This window comes from Sinohyriopsis cumingii, chromosome 9, assembly GCF_028554795.1.
Source record: "Sinohyriopsis cumingii isolate HCF-2022 chromosome 9, ASM2855479v2, whole genome shotgun sequence".
NCBI lineage: Eukaryota > Metazoa > Mollusca > Bivalvia > Unionida > Unionidae > Sinohyriopsis > Sinohyriopsis cumingii.
In genome coordinates, this window is record NC_142969.1 from 91,626,595 (window position 1) to 91,640,643 (window position 14,049).

Consider the following 14,049-nt stretch of genomic DNA (forward strand, 5'->3'; position numbering starts at 1 on the left):
GAGCTATAATAATTGATCATGAATGTTAATGATTCCATGGCCTTACGCTAAGTAACAGACAAAACAGAAAACCAACAAATTTTGTAAAACTCAACGAAAGTTTTTTTCTCCAGAATACAAAGTAAAAATTTAAAAACAACTGACAGCATTGTGAATTAGATCCCTATAGAACTAAACGTTCTATCCCAAGTTACATGCATGAAGTTCCTATTCACTTCCAGTGATATTTCAGATATATTCCGCTATTGAATGCGTGCATGCGCCAGTACTTGCTAACGTGATAATGTACCAACTATCTGGTTTGTGGAGATCTTCTAACAGACTTTTGATAGATCACAATAATACCATCATCAATGTCACTCTCTGAAATAACAATGATTCCAAATTAATGTTCTACCCCAATAATAGTAATGGGGACTTAGCAATTCCAATGAATAAATAAAGGCAACTAAATTAACAATTGAACACACGGTAAGACTGATTCTAGAACAGATCTTACGGCAGGAATGCATAATTGTGTAAGAAAGGAATATCATATAAAATGCTACGAAACAGTAGTATAGCCAGTACGCAGGTCAGTCTCCATTCTGAAACATTCAAATTTGTTGGCAAGTTCATCACTTTCCACGCGAAACACTAGCAACCTTCATTTGCATTTTTACTACTAACAAAGATTCGAATATCCAATCTTCAATGATAGAAACATCTTCGCTAAGCATTATCTTTATTACAAGCTAAACGTTACAGGTCAGAACACTACTAACTTGATTTCGGTGAAAAGGTCAAGGACGAAATATAGATATGCGTAACAAAGTTTTACAAACCAGGGGTCTTTGCTTGACCTAGCGGCGTCAAATCCTGGCGCGATTCACCCTAGAAGTCATATGTTTACCCAAAATTTCCAAAGACATTCATACAACTTCAGTTGAAAATTAGAAAGCCCGACGTGTCCGGTCTATACATAAATTGTTCTCTAATCAATGCAAGACCACACATCTCACAACCCGCCAAAAATGTATCAATCGCACATCTGCATGGTTTCTCTTCGTTAGGTTTCCGTACCGCCAGCAGTTCTCGCCGTGGAAACTATACAACTATCCCCTAACAAAAGGAACTATTTTAACTACGCCACCTTAGTTCATTCAAACGGCTATTTTCAGGCACATTTCACCAGTACAACTGCATCAAAGTTGCCATAATGGCGACATAAACGGCATCTGATGAATCAATTCTTGTTAATTCCGTTGTGCAATTTACCGATTTCCTACTGTAAATACTGCCACTGCAGCGCCACCAATGTACACCACTAGACGTTAATAGGGGCTATGTAATTCCGGTCATTCATTCAGTTTTCCCCAGAATTCACAATTAGTAAACCAGGTCATCATGGAAACTCACTAACACTTCACTCCCTGACGCTTGCTTCTAGTGATTGGGTAATTGTTTCGGGAGACGGAATATTTTCATTGCACCGAATTCCAATAATTAGACAAGTAATCATAATAATTTAAGAATTCTTTAAAACGGGGCGCTATGATCAAAATGCACATACTTCAAATTGATCACATTAGCCTCATCTTTAAAATGATCACTCGACCTCGAGTGACACAAACGTTACACTTCTGTGGTCTAATCAAAATTGATGACTTTCCCTAAAATCAACCACCAACTCGATTAATGATTCCCAAATATGATTAAGACAAAACTCTAAATCAATGGACTTGTTCCTATTAGCCCGTCACTCTCCATCCGAAACTAAACGTTTTTCTGAATCACTAATTGCTTATAAGTAAACTAAATGTCAACAATAAACATAAATTAACCAAGCTGAATGAATCAAGAATGAAAATATTCCGACATCTTATTCGGGTTCAAACTCTTTCCTAACAATCCTAGGAATTCGCTGCATAAAATACTTTCTCTAAACATAGGTATCTAACAACAAGACAACAAATGTAATACAGGGCTATTCCTGTTTTACCCGAAAAACTCCGGTCTGGAGTTTGCGTTTCCACCAGTATACCCGACTCCAAATAGATTTTAGCGCACCTGTGCACAGTATATTTTTTACCCAGCCTCGGTCCGCCAATCTTGTATCCTTACAACTAACAGACTACTAATGGACCAATGCTACCGCGAACGATGATTAAATCAGCGAAACGGAACTTGTGTATGTTTCTCGAATTGGATGCGATTCGCTTCTTCCTAATAGTCACGTACCTAACACATTTACATTTAGGCAATGCACCGAGAGCGCGTGCATTTTTGTTATTAATGGGTACAGACACCCAGTACAATTTCAAGGGACTGATTCTCATTGTCATTTCGGAGAGGTTATTTTTCCAATGCTTCCAAGCTATACATTTTATGGCGACACCATTCTTCTTATACAAACAGCGGTTCCAATGTACCCGTATAAATGTTGAAGCCACGTTATTGTTGTTGGTGTTATTATTATTGCCAAATCTGTTATGGGCTTCCAATAAAGTCAGTATAAAGTTTTGAACTTAACACAATAGAGCAGTGGTGTGTGTGTGACAATACGTATGCTCTTTACCGGTTCGTCTCTAGTAATGCTAGATTATACAGCCTAATTTATGAACCTGGTATGCACTGAAGTCATGACCAACTTTTCTGACCTTTTTTGTACATTACAGCTTACTTAGTGGTTGGGGCAACACAAAAATAAAGATTGATTGATTGATTGATTGATTGTTTGTTTTTTAACGGCACATCAGCACTTTTAGGCTATTTAGCGCCAAACAAAGTGTTATTTGTATAATCTTTTAAAACTTATAAAAGGTTCTATATCGACCAGCGATATAAAAGAACAAATGGTTGAAATTAAAAACGGTAAGATGGTAACGGTGCAAAATAAAGCTTCCCGATCAACGGGAGATGTAAAAAAGATGAATAGGTATTAAAATGGGACGGTATATATATTGCATAAAACTGCACAAGGTGATAGCATAAAAGTCAGAGTTTAGAGTAAATATTTACGGCTTTCAAGAACTCTATAATACGAGTGATGTTTATATTATCAAAAAGTTCTTTCATGTCATGCACAATGTAATAACGATCGCGCGTAGGTTGTAGGTCAAAACACTCTATCATAAAGTGCTTGACAGTGAATGGTTCATTGCAAGAAACGCAATCTGGTGCGTCTTCACCTTTTAGTATGTGGGTGTGGGTGATATAAGTATGACCAATTCGGATTCTTGCAATGACTACCTCCTCCCTACGCATGGTTCTGTAGGAAGGAGTCAATTCTCCTAGAGTTGGTTTGATTGCATGAAGTTTGTTATTCAGTGCATCATTCCATGATGCCTGCCAATTCTGGCGTAAGGACTTTGTGACACTAGGTTTAAAATCATTGTACGGTATTTTAAAATCAGATGGTTCTTGAGTAAGGGCCATTTTAGCAGTGCGATCCGCTTTTTCGTTGCCTTTAATACCAATATGGTTAGGTAACCAACAGTATGTTCTATTGTGGGAGACACTCATCTCGGTATTTTTGATGAGTATGTTTTTCAATAATGGATTCTCAAGTTTTCTATTGTGTAGTGACGGAAGTACTGATAGTGAGTCAGAGCAGATGATGCTGTTTAAAATACGTTTGTTTTCTATATGTTGCAAAGCAAAGTCTATTGCTCTGATTTCGGCTGAAAACATTGATGTTACATTTGGTAAGCGAACTGGCGTTGTGTGATTTCGACAAACGAAGGCTTCAGCAGCCTTTCTTCATCCTTTGATCCGTCGGTATAAATTCTTGTGTAGTTTTTAAATTCGGTGAGGAGTTCTTGATAACAGTTGTGCAAGACGGAAGGGTTTGTCTCAGATGTTTTCCGTCGTGTAGCGTAACAAGTACTTTGGGTTGTTTAAGTAGCCAGGGTGGTGTTTCGGAGATGGACGTTTTGTGAATTTTAGACAGATCAATTTTTGTACTGTCAAGGCTGGATGATATTCTAATGCCAAAGGAAGGTATGGCGTTTGGTTTATTTTCGTATAAGGTTTTGTATTTGTGTTGAAAAACAGCCGAAAAAGCAGGATTCAGAGGGTTTGATTTTAGTTTGAGAGCATACTGTGCGGAAAGTAGTTCTTTACGATGCGATAATGGTGGTTCGTTCGCTTCAGCCAGCAGGCTTTTACACGGGAATGTTTTAAATGCTCCCAGAGCCAGTCTTATTCCCTGATAATGAATTGGATCAAGCATTCTAAGATATGATTTTCTGGATGAACCATATACAACGCAAGCATAGTCCAGTTTGGAGCGAATAAACATTCTACATAAATTCACGATGACTTTTCTATCAGCACCCCGGTCAGTGTGCGTTACTACTTTAAGTAGGTTAAGTGCTTTTAAGCATTTGGCTTTTAAGTTCTTTAGGTGTGCAATAAAAGTCAGTTTTCTGTCAAAGAGTATACCTAAAAATTTTGTTCCCTCAACAACTAGAATAGGTGTTCCGTCCAGCGTGAGTTTAGGTTCACCGTGGTGTCGTCGTAACTGACAGAAATACATGCATACCGTTTTAGATTTCGAGAATTTGAAGCCGTTTGTAATTGCCCAATTTTGTATCTTGTTTATATTTTTTATATTTTGCTGTAGTTGTCTTTCAATTGTATGCATGTACTTTGATCGATAACATATGAGAAAATCATCAACATATAAGTAAATTTGAATAATGATTCCAACGATCAACATAATTAAAATAAAAATAGAGAATACACTTACCAATACGTTTTGTGAAAATCTGAAGAATGTAAAGCGGTGTCAATGATACTAACATAAGGAGCTTTGTGCGCACATCTAACATATATATTAGACAATATCGACTATTTTACACTCCCTCATACAACAATGCAAAGACTATTACACGCAAATATAAAGACATATAAGATTTGCATCTCTTCCTCACTTTCTCTCTCTCTCTCACGTACACACACACACATACACACACACAAACACACAGGCTGTTTAGACGATTTAAGTTGATAAAACATCCGCGAAAGGTCGCGGGTACAAACTCAAAAGAGTCATAACAAAGGTTTATAAAACCGGTAGCAACAGCTGCCTGCCCTGGCACTCTGCATTAAGCGGTTAGTGTTAGAACTGGCCGACCTGCTGTCAAGATAGAGGATCTGGGCGGGGCATAATGCCACAAGTCGGCGGCGGCGGCACGATTCCACCGTGCTAGACATCACAATACACTGTGACACTGCAGACATCATAGCGGTATGCTTACAATTGTTAACGATACGTTACAATTAAAAAGTCTTTCTCTCTCTTTCACGCGTGTCAGCGCAATATAATATTGCCAGAATAAGGATACTACATGTTCGAATTTAATGGTAATATTAAATGCATTAATAAAGAAGGAACTATTATATTCAAATGTACAACATGAAAGAGTTTGGGTCAACAACTATTGAAATTAAGTCTAACATCGCTACATAAAAGACAATGTACTCTACTCTGAAGACTGATCCGGTGACCTAAGTGGCTAGAGCGACTAAATGCATTAGGTCGCGGTTTCGAACCCCGGCCGAGTGATACCATAGTCTTAGAAACATTTTAGTAGCAGCTGCCTCGCCAGACCCTCAGCATTTAGAGGTTAGTTTCAGGACTGGTTGGACAAATGTTAGGATAATGGAATATAATGTCCCATGTCAAGGGCATTAATCCCCAGTGCTCGATTTCACTATATACTGCCACTGCAGACATCGTAGCGATATGAATGAAAAAATGATAAAGCTCCGTTAAAAATGACGCTACACCATCCTCTCTCAAAGCATTAAATATCATATATTGATCAGCACCTTCATTTAGAAGAATGACCCACATCTTTACAATCAAAGATCATTTTCAAAAGGAAAACTTATTTGCAAACTAGTGCAGACTTTGCTGTCTGCAAATTATTCTGCAGTTAATGGCAATGATTCTTCACATTTTCCTCATATAGTTCATATGATTTCTCTTGTTTATGAAAATTAATGAATTACTTAATTATATAATAAAACGCTTGTTGTTTGAAGGAAAGGTCCAAAAATAAAATTATTCGATCAAACCATGTTGAGAAGTAATTTATGAGGGATTCGAAACTCGCGGTTTGCCGTAGCTGGTGGATGGCCCTAGTCCATGCGGCCAACTTGTATAGCCAGTTCCTCTGTTTTATTCTTGAAGAATTACTTTTCTTTCGTAGCTTTGTAGTATTTACCCTAGATTTTCTATTTCTAAAATTTACTCTTTCAATTGAAGTACCTAGACCTTTGCGATTTTATATCTCCCTAAATAAGCAGCTTGTTCAATTTGAGCTAGGTTGTGCGCGTGTGAGAAAATGCATTACAAGTGTAAATGATACATTGTGAAAATCTCCCATTATCTCTTGGGGCCTACTAACTAATGTGAATATTAAGCATTCAATGCACTGAGAATCCTTTGTTTCTAAGCAGGAATACATATGTGTCTCTTTCTTCAGCAACTGAATCCTTTCTGTCATACATTGGCAATGTTCAGGCACGTTGAAAATCAAAACGGTTGCCAATATGTGTTTCATAGCTTTAATTCGCAATTCTCAGTTGCACTCCCTAAAACTGAGCGAGAAATGAAAATGTCGCTTGAAAAATTGTAAAAGGATCACGAGAGAAAGGAGAGAGTGAGAAATATCTTAAAGTGCTGACTTACTGAATCTTTAATAATGAAATACTGGTACAAATAGAATAAAGCGCGGTATAACTGAGTTTTTTTTATCCTTTTCACGCAGTGGAGACTGGGGTAAATCAATGCAACAAGAACAAAATATCAAGACTGCATACACAATGATTGTTGTTGTTGTTGGGTTTAACGCCATTTTTCAGCAGACGATTGGCTATACATGGCGGCCAGTATTAATGGTGGAGGAAGAACCCGAAAAAACCCCGGAAAGAATCACCGACCCTGGAGAAGCTAGTGGCAAGCTTTCTCACATACACAATGAAACGTGCCGTCTCTTTAGTCTTTAGGAAAAAGCGTAAAACATAACCTTGTTCAGAAGAATTAAACGCTCGCTTGAAATTCCTCATGGAGCATGACTGCGATATCTACCGATGTTCCTAATTGGAGCATTCCTGTTTCTGTATTGAAATTAGAAAGCTTATGGTATGTTAAATTGTTAACTTGAATCATAATTCTCATCATTTAATGTTCAATAACACACTGAAAGAAAGAGTCATGATATTTGCGACGTTTCTTTCTCTTTTCGTGCAGCATAGTTAGTGACACAATCTATCGGTATATACACATAATTGTACGTAATCAAATAACGGGAATTCCAAGTACAAACATGTCAGATATTGATCTCCACGTAGATTTATTTTTATTCAGAAAATAAACTAATTCCTCCGCATTTAATCGGATGTAACCATACTACAACATTACCTACCCAAAGGCAAATAGTCACTCTTTCGTCGAGGCACTTTAGCGGCAATCCGATATGAATAAACGACTTATGCATTATGTAAACCCAATTAAACCGTTGTTCTTCTTCTCTCCACACCCATATTTAAAACAAAAGTAGCTTACAGACTACTGTAGCCCGATCTCAGCCCCAAGGAAATTGAAATCCGCATTGTATTGATTTGATAGAAAACATCTCAAAAATTACCAGAAATGCTCCTATTGGTTGTACATTTGTCGCATCAATCGGATAAAAGGAAATGCTGTGAAAGTTAAATTTGTATATATTGCTAAACCAAAGCTGGTTCAAAGCTGGAAACGTTTATCAGGTAAGTGCCTTTTCCTCCCAATTTTATTCAGGAGAGTAAATTTATATTCTCACATTTCATAATTCGTTAAATATTCATTTCTATATTTGTTTCTATTTCCTCGACTTCCTACTCACTACATTTTTCATCATTAATAATTACCTTGTTGATGTGCTAATTTAGAATTAACATGTACGGGTCAACCGTTTTCCTCCTATCTTCAGTGAAAATACATTTTTGTTTATTTTCACAATTAAGGAACGCGATTCGTTAGCATTTAGTTATGTGCGTATTATCATCTTTTTCTTTCCGCTAAACAAATTTGCCAGTTTGTTATACTAGTTCAAGTAGATAATCTGCATGACTTATGCCATGTTCATATTTCAATGTAGGTCCTTTCTAAATTGTTTTCTTTATAATATTTTTCTAATCATTAAGATATGAGCCCAAAGTGTAATGATCTATATATTTAATATACACACAAGAGTTTTAAATTCAAACGTACAATCTTTACACAAACGTTGCCTGTGAAATGACGAATCAAATGTTTTAAGTCATCCACGTGTTTTCATATATTGCAATCATCATTATACGCTTTTATTACATGATGGAATATTTCACAAATACCTTTGTTTAACCAGTATTGCGAACACTTAATGAGAATTTAAAATCCATTTGATTGTCATTTTGGCAGCTATTTCAATACCAAGCCTTGCTAATTGTTTTGCACAAAAGATTCTATTACCAATCTTAAATAATGTCATTTTTACAAAGATCATTTCACACAAAAACACCGCATCAATAAAAGAGACAAGTATGTGCCAATTAAAATTATGGCGAAAGTCTCCGCTTTCCTTTTTTATAAGTAAACAAATATATGTATTAATCAGCTTTCAAATTCATGCTTTTCGAACTATCCAAAATATGCATGTGTATATCTGTCTGTATATCCGCTTGCTACATCCCATCTCGTTAATGTAACTTTGGAAAGATTGGAAAGATAGTTTAATCACTAATATCTTAATCCCTACAAACGTCTTTTATTGATGATAGATTGAAGAAGAAAGAACAAAATATATTACCGTAAACATGTTATATTCAGTTCCAATATGTATACATAGTATTGTGCTGGATGTGCTAAAAATGTCAGTTTTCAATGATGCATTAATTGGCATTCTTTGCCTTTTATTCCAGACATATACACGAAAAACAAACATGATGTTGACGAAATCCATAACATTGGTGTTAGTTGCAATCGCTATCGGTGAGTAGTAGTATTTCGTAAATAGTTGGAAAACATGTACAACAAACGTAAGATTGTGTTTTCTGAAGATGGTATAATAATTTCGTCTATATGTTCAATTCCATCGAGCCATACCTAACTTTACGTCAGCACTGTAGTCGTCTTAGGCAGTTTTATTATTTCCATGTAATCATCATTGCAATGCGATATTAGAACTTACACATATACACCTTAATGCAAGTCTATTCCAGTAAACATGAACTCCATTTACAATGTACTCAAAATCAGTTTTACTAGTTTTCTTGCCGTTGTTAGAAGCGTATAAAATAATTCCTTTTCATTTTTGGTTAAAGGAGCTATCTCAGTGACCTATGGCAACCCTGTACCCACTGTAGCTGAAGATAATAATGACCTGGTAACAGAGGCATCACCCGCTGTGATTCATGATTCTGAAGTAGATCCAACTGAAAAGGTCGAGGCAGCAGAACAGACAAATGCACCAATGAGCCCTGCCGCAGAGGGAGCAGAACAATTGTCAACAATGGCGTCACCAGCGGGAAATAGTGATAATGTTGAAGCTAGCCAATCAGAAGCGTCGGAGACTGATGCGCCACTCAGCCCGTCAGAGGAGCCATCGGCATTGTCAACAGCAGTTTATACCAACCCTAGTGAAAAGTAGACACCAAAGTATTTTCTCTGAAAACGATGTAGCAACTGCAAACATAGCAGAATAAGAAATCCGTAGCGTGCAATGAATATAGTAGTGATCTAGAGGTTGCTGATGACTTTATAGACGTTATAAATATCGCACAAAATCGAAAGCATTTGTGCACGTCATGTTGTTTAGAAGGTATTAGCTTCTGTACTTGATTCGTGCTTGCTAATACCTTGCCATTTATTACTTTTTTGAGCAAACGAAATAAATCTTATCAATATGAGCAGTATGTTTTCTCTTTAAATTCATCCCAAAACAATGACAACTTCCTTTCACAAAGGCAGTCATATTTCATGGAAATTCTATCATTACAATAATTCACTGCACCCATGAGAAAACTTGGGGAATTAATTTTATTAATCACAGGCATTTTCTCTTTTTCTCTCTATCTCTCTCTCTCTGTCTCTCTTTCTCTCTCTCTCTGTCTCTCTCTCTCTCTCTCTCTCTCTTCCCTTTCTGCAAAGCAATTGAGCTATAATAATTGATCATGAATGTTAATGATTCCATGGCCTTACGCTAAGTAACAGACAAAACAGAAAACCAACAAATTTTGTAAAACTCAACGAAAGTTTTTTTCTCCAGAATACAAAGTAAAAATTTAAAAACAACTGACAGCATTGTGAATTAGATCCCTATAGAACTAAACGTTCTATCCCAAGTTACATGCATGAAGTTCCTATTCACTTCCAGTGATATTTCAGATATATTCCGCTATTGAATGCGTGCATGCGCCAGTACTTGCTAACGTGATAATGTACCAACTATCTGGTTTGTGGAGCTCTTCTAACAGACTTTTGATAGATCACAATAATACCATCATCAATGTCACTCTCTGAAATAACAATGATTCCAAATTAATGTTCTACCCCAATAATAGTAATGGGGACTTAGTAATTCCAATGAATAAATAAAGGCAACTAAATTAACAATTGAACACACGGTAAGACTGATTCTAGAACAGATCTTACGGCAGGAATGCATAATTGTGTAAGAAAGGAATATCATATAAAATGCTACGAAACAGTAGTATAGCCAGTACGCAGGTCAGTCTCCATTCTGAAACATTCAAATTTGTTGGCAAGTTCATCACTTTCCACGCGAAACACTAGCAACCTTCATTTGCATTTTTACTACTAACAAAGATTCGAATATCCAATCTTCAATGATAGAAACATCTTCGCTAAGCATTATCTTTATTACAAGCTAAACGTTACAGGTCAGAACACTACTAACTTGATTTCGGTGAAAAGGTCAAGGACGAAATATAGATATGCGTAACAAAGTTTTACAAACCAGGGGTCTTTGCTTGACCTAGCGGCGTCAAATCCTGGCGCGATTCACCCTAGAAGTCATATGTTTACCCAAAATTTCCAAAGACATTCATACAACTTCAGTTGAAAATTAGAAAGCCCGACGTGTCCGGTCTATACATAAATTGTTCTCTAATCAATGCAAGACCACATATCTCACAACCCGCCAAAAATGTATCAATCGCACATCTGCATGGTTTCTCTTCGTTAGGTTTCCGTACCGCCAGCAGTTCTCGCCGTGGAAACTATACAACTATCCCCTAACAAAAGGAACTATTTTAACTACGCCACCTTAGTTCATTCAAACGGCTATTTTCAGGCACATTTCACCAGTACAACTGCATCAAAGTTGCCATAATGGCGACATAAACGGCATCTGATGAATCAATTCTTGTTAATTCCGTTGTGCAATTTACCGATTTCCTACTGTAAATACTGCCACTGCAGCGCCACCAATGTACACCACTAGACGTTAATAGGGGCTATGTAATTCCGGTCATTCATTCAGTTTTCCCCAGAATTCACAATTAGTAAACCAGGTCATCATGGAAACTCACTAACACTTCACTCCCTGACGCTTGCTTCTAGTGATTGGGTAATTGTTTCGGGAGACGGAATATTTTCATTGCACCGAATTCCAATAATTAGACAAGTAATCATAATAATTTAAGAATTCTTTAAAACGGGGCGCTATGATCAAAATGCACATACTTCAAATTGATCACATTAGCCTCATCTTTAAAATGATCACTCGACCTCGAGTGACACAAACGTTACACTTCTGTGGTCTAATCAAAATTGATGACTTTCCCTAAAATCAACCACCAACTCGATTAATGATTCCCAAATATGATTAAGACAAAACTCTAAATCAATGGACTTGTTCCTATTAGCCCGTCACTCTCCATCCGAAACTAAACGTTTTTCTGAATCACTAATTGCTTATAAGTAAACTAAATGTCAACAATAAACATAAATTAACCAAGCTGAATGAATCAAGAATGAAAATATTCCGACATCTTATTCGGGTTCAAACTCTTTCCTAACAATCCTAGGAATTCGCTGCATAAAATACTTTCTCTAAACATAGGTATCTAACAACAAGACAACAAATGTAATACAGGGCTATTCCTGTTTTACCCGAAACCTCCGGTCTGGAGTTTGCGTTTCCACCAGTATACCCGACTCCAAATAGATTTTAGCGCACCTGTGCACAGTATATTTTTTACCCAGCCTCGGTCCGCCAATCTTGTATCCTTACAACTAACAGACTACTAATGGACCAATGCTACCGCGAACGATGATTAAATCAGCGAAACGGAACTTGTGTATGTTTCTCGAATTGGATGCGATTCGCTTCTTCCTAATAGTCACGTACCTAACACATTTACATTTAGGCAATGCACCGAGAGCGCGTGCATTTTTGTTATTAATGGGTACAGACACCCAGTACAATTTCAAGGGACTGATTCTCATTGTCATTTCGGAGAGGTTATTTTTCCAATGCTTCCAAGCTATACATTTTATGGCGACACCATTCTTCTTATACAAACAGCGGTTCCAATGTACCCGTATAAATGTTGAAGCCACGTTATTGTTGTTGGTGTTATTATTATTGCCAAATCTGTTATGGGCTTCCAATAAAGTCAGTATAAAGTTTTGAACTTAACACAATAGAGCAGTGGTGTGTGTGTGACAATACGTATGCTCTTTACCGGTTCGTCTCTAGTAATGCTAGATTATACAGCCTAATTTATGAACCTGGTATGCACTGAAGTCATGACCAACTTTTCTGACCTTTTTTGTACATTACAGCTTACTTAGTGGTTGGGGCAACACAAAAATAAAGATTGATTGATTGATTGATTGATTGTTTGTTTTTTAACGGCACATCAGCACTTTTAGGCTATTTAGCGCCAAACAAAGTGTTATTTGTATAATCTTTTAAAACTTATAAAAGGTTCTATATCGACCAGCGATATAAAAGAACAAATGGTTGAAATTAAAAACGGTAAGATGGTAACGGTGCAAAATAAAGCTTCCCGATCAACGGGAGATGTAAAAAAGATGAATAGGTATTAAAATGGGACGGTATATATATTGCATAAAACTGCACAAGGTGATAGCATAAAAGTCAGAGTTTAGAGTAAATATTTACGGCTTTCAAGAACTCTATAATACGAGTGATGTTTATATTATCAAAAAGTTCTTTCATGTCATGCACAATGTAATAACGATCGCGCGTAGGTTGTAGGTCAAAACACTCTATCATAAAGTGCTTGACAGTGAATGGTTCATTGCAAGAAACGCAATCTGGTGCGTCTTCACCTTTTAGTATGTGGGTGTGGGTGATATAAGTATGACCAATTCGGATTCTTGCAATGACTACCTCCTCCCTACGCATGGTTCTGTAGGAAGGAGTCAATTCTCCTAGAGTTGGTTTGATTGCATGAAGTTTGTTATTCAGTGCATCATTCCATGATGCCTGCCAATTCTGGCGTAAGGACTTTGTGACACTAGGTTTAAAATCATTGTACAGTATGTTAAAATCGGATGGTTCTTGAGTAAGGGCATTTTAGCAGTGCGATCCGCTTTTCGTTACCTTTAATACCAATATGGTTAGGTAACCAACAGTATGTTATATTGTGGGAGACACTCATCTCGGTATTTTTGATGAGTATGTTTTTCAATAATGGATTCTCAAGTTTTCTATTGTGTAGTGACTGAAGTACTGATAGTGAGTCAGAGCAGATGATGCTGTTTAAAATACGTTTGTTTTCTATATGTTGCAAAGCAAAGTCTATTGCTCTGATTTCGGCTGAAAACATTGATGTTCCATTTGGTAAGCGAACTTGCGTTGTGTGATTTCGACAAACGAAGGCTTCAGCAGCCTTTTCTTCATCCTTTGATCCGTCGGTATAAATTCTTTTGTAGCGTAACAAGTACTTTGGGTTGTTTAAGTAGCCAGGGTGGTGTTTCGGAGATGGACGTTTTGTGAATTTTAGACAGATCAATTTTTGTACTGTCAAGACTGGATGATA

General features: G+C 36.9%; 1 long non-coding RNA gene across 2 annotated transcripts in view; it reads right to left on the bottom strand.

Moving 5' to 3' along the window:
- LOC149792236 (uncharacterized) overlaps nucleotides 1-14,049 on the bottom strand; it is a 238,912-nt gene that overhangs the window by 126,063 nt on the left and 98,800 nt on the right. The window lies entirely within an intron of this gene.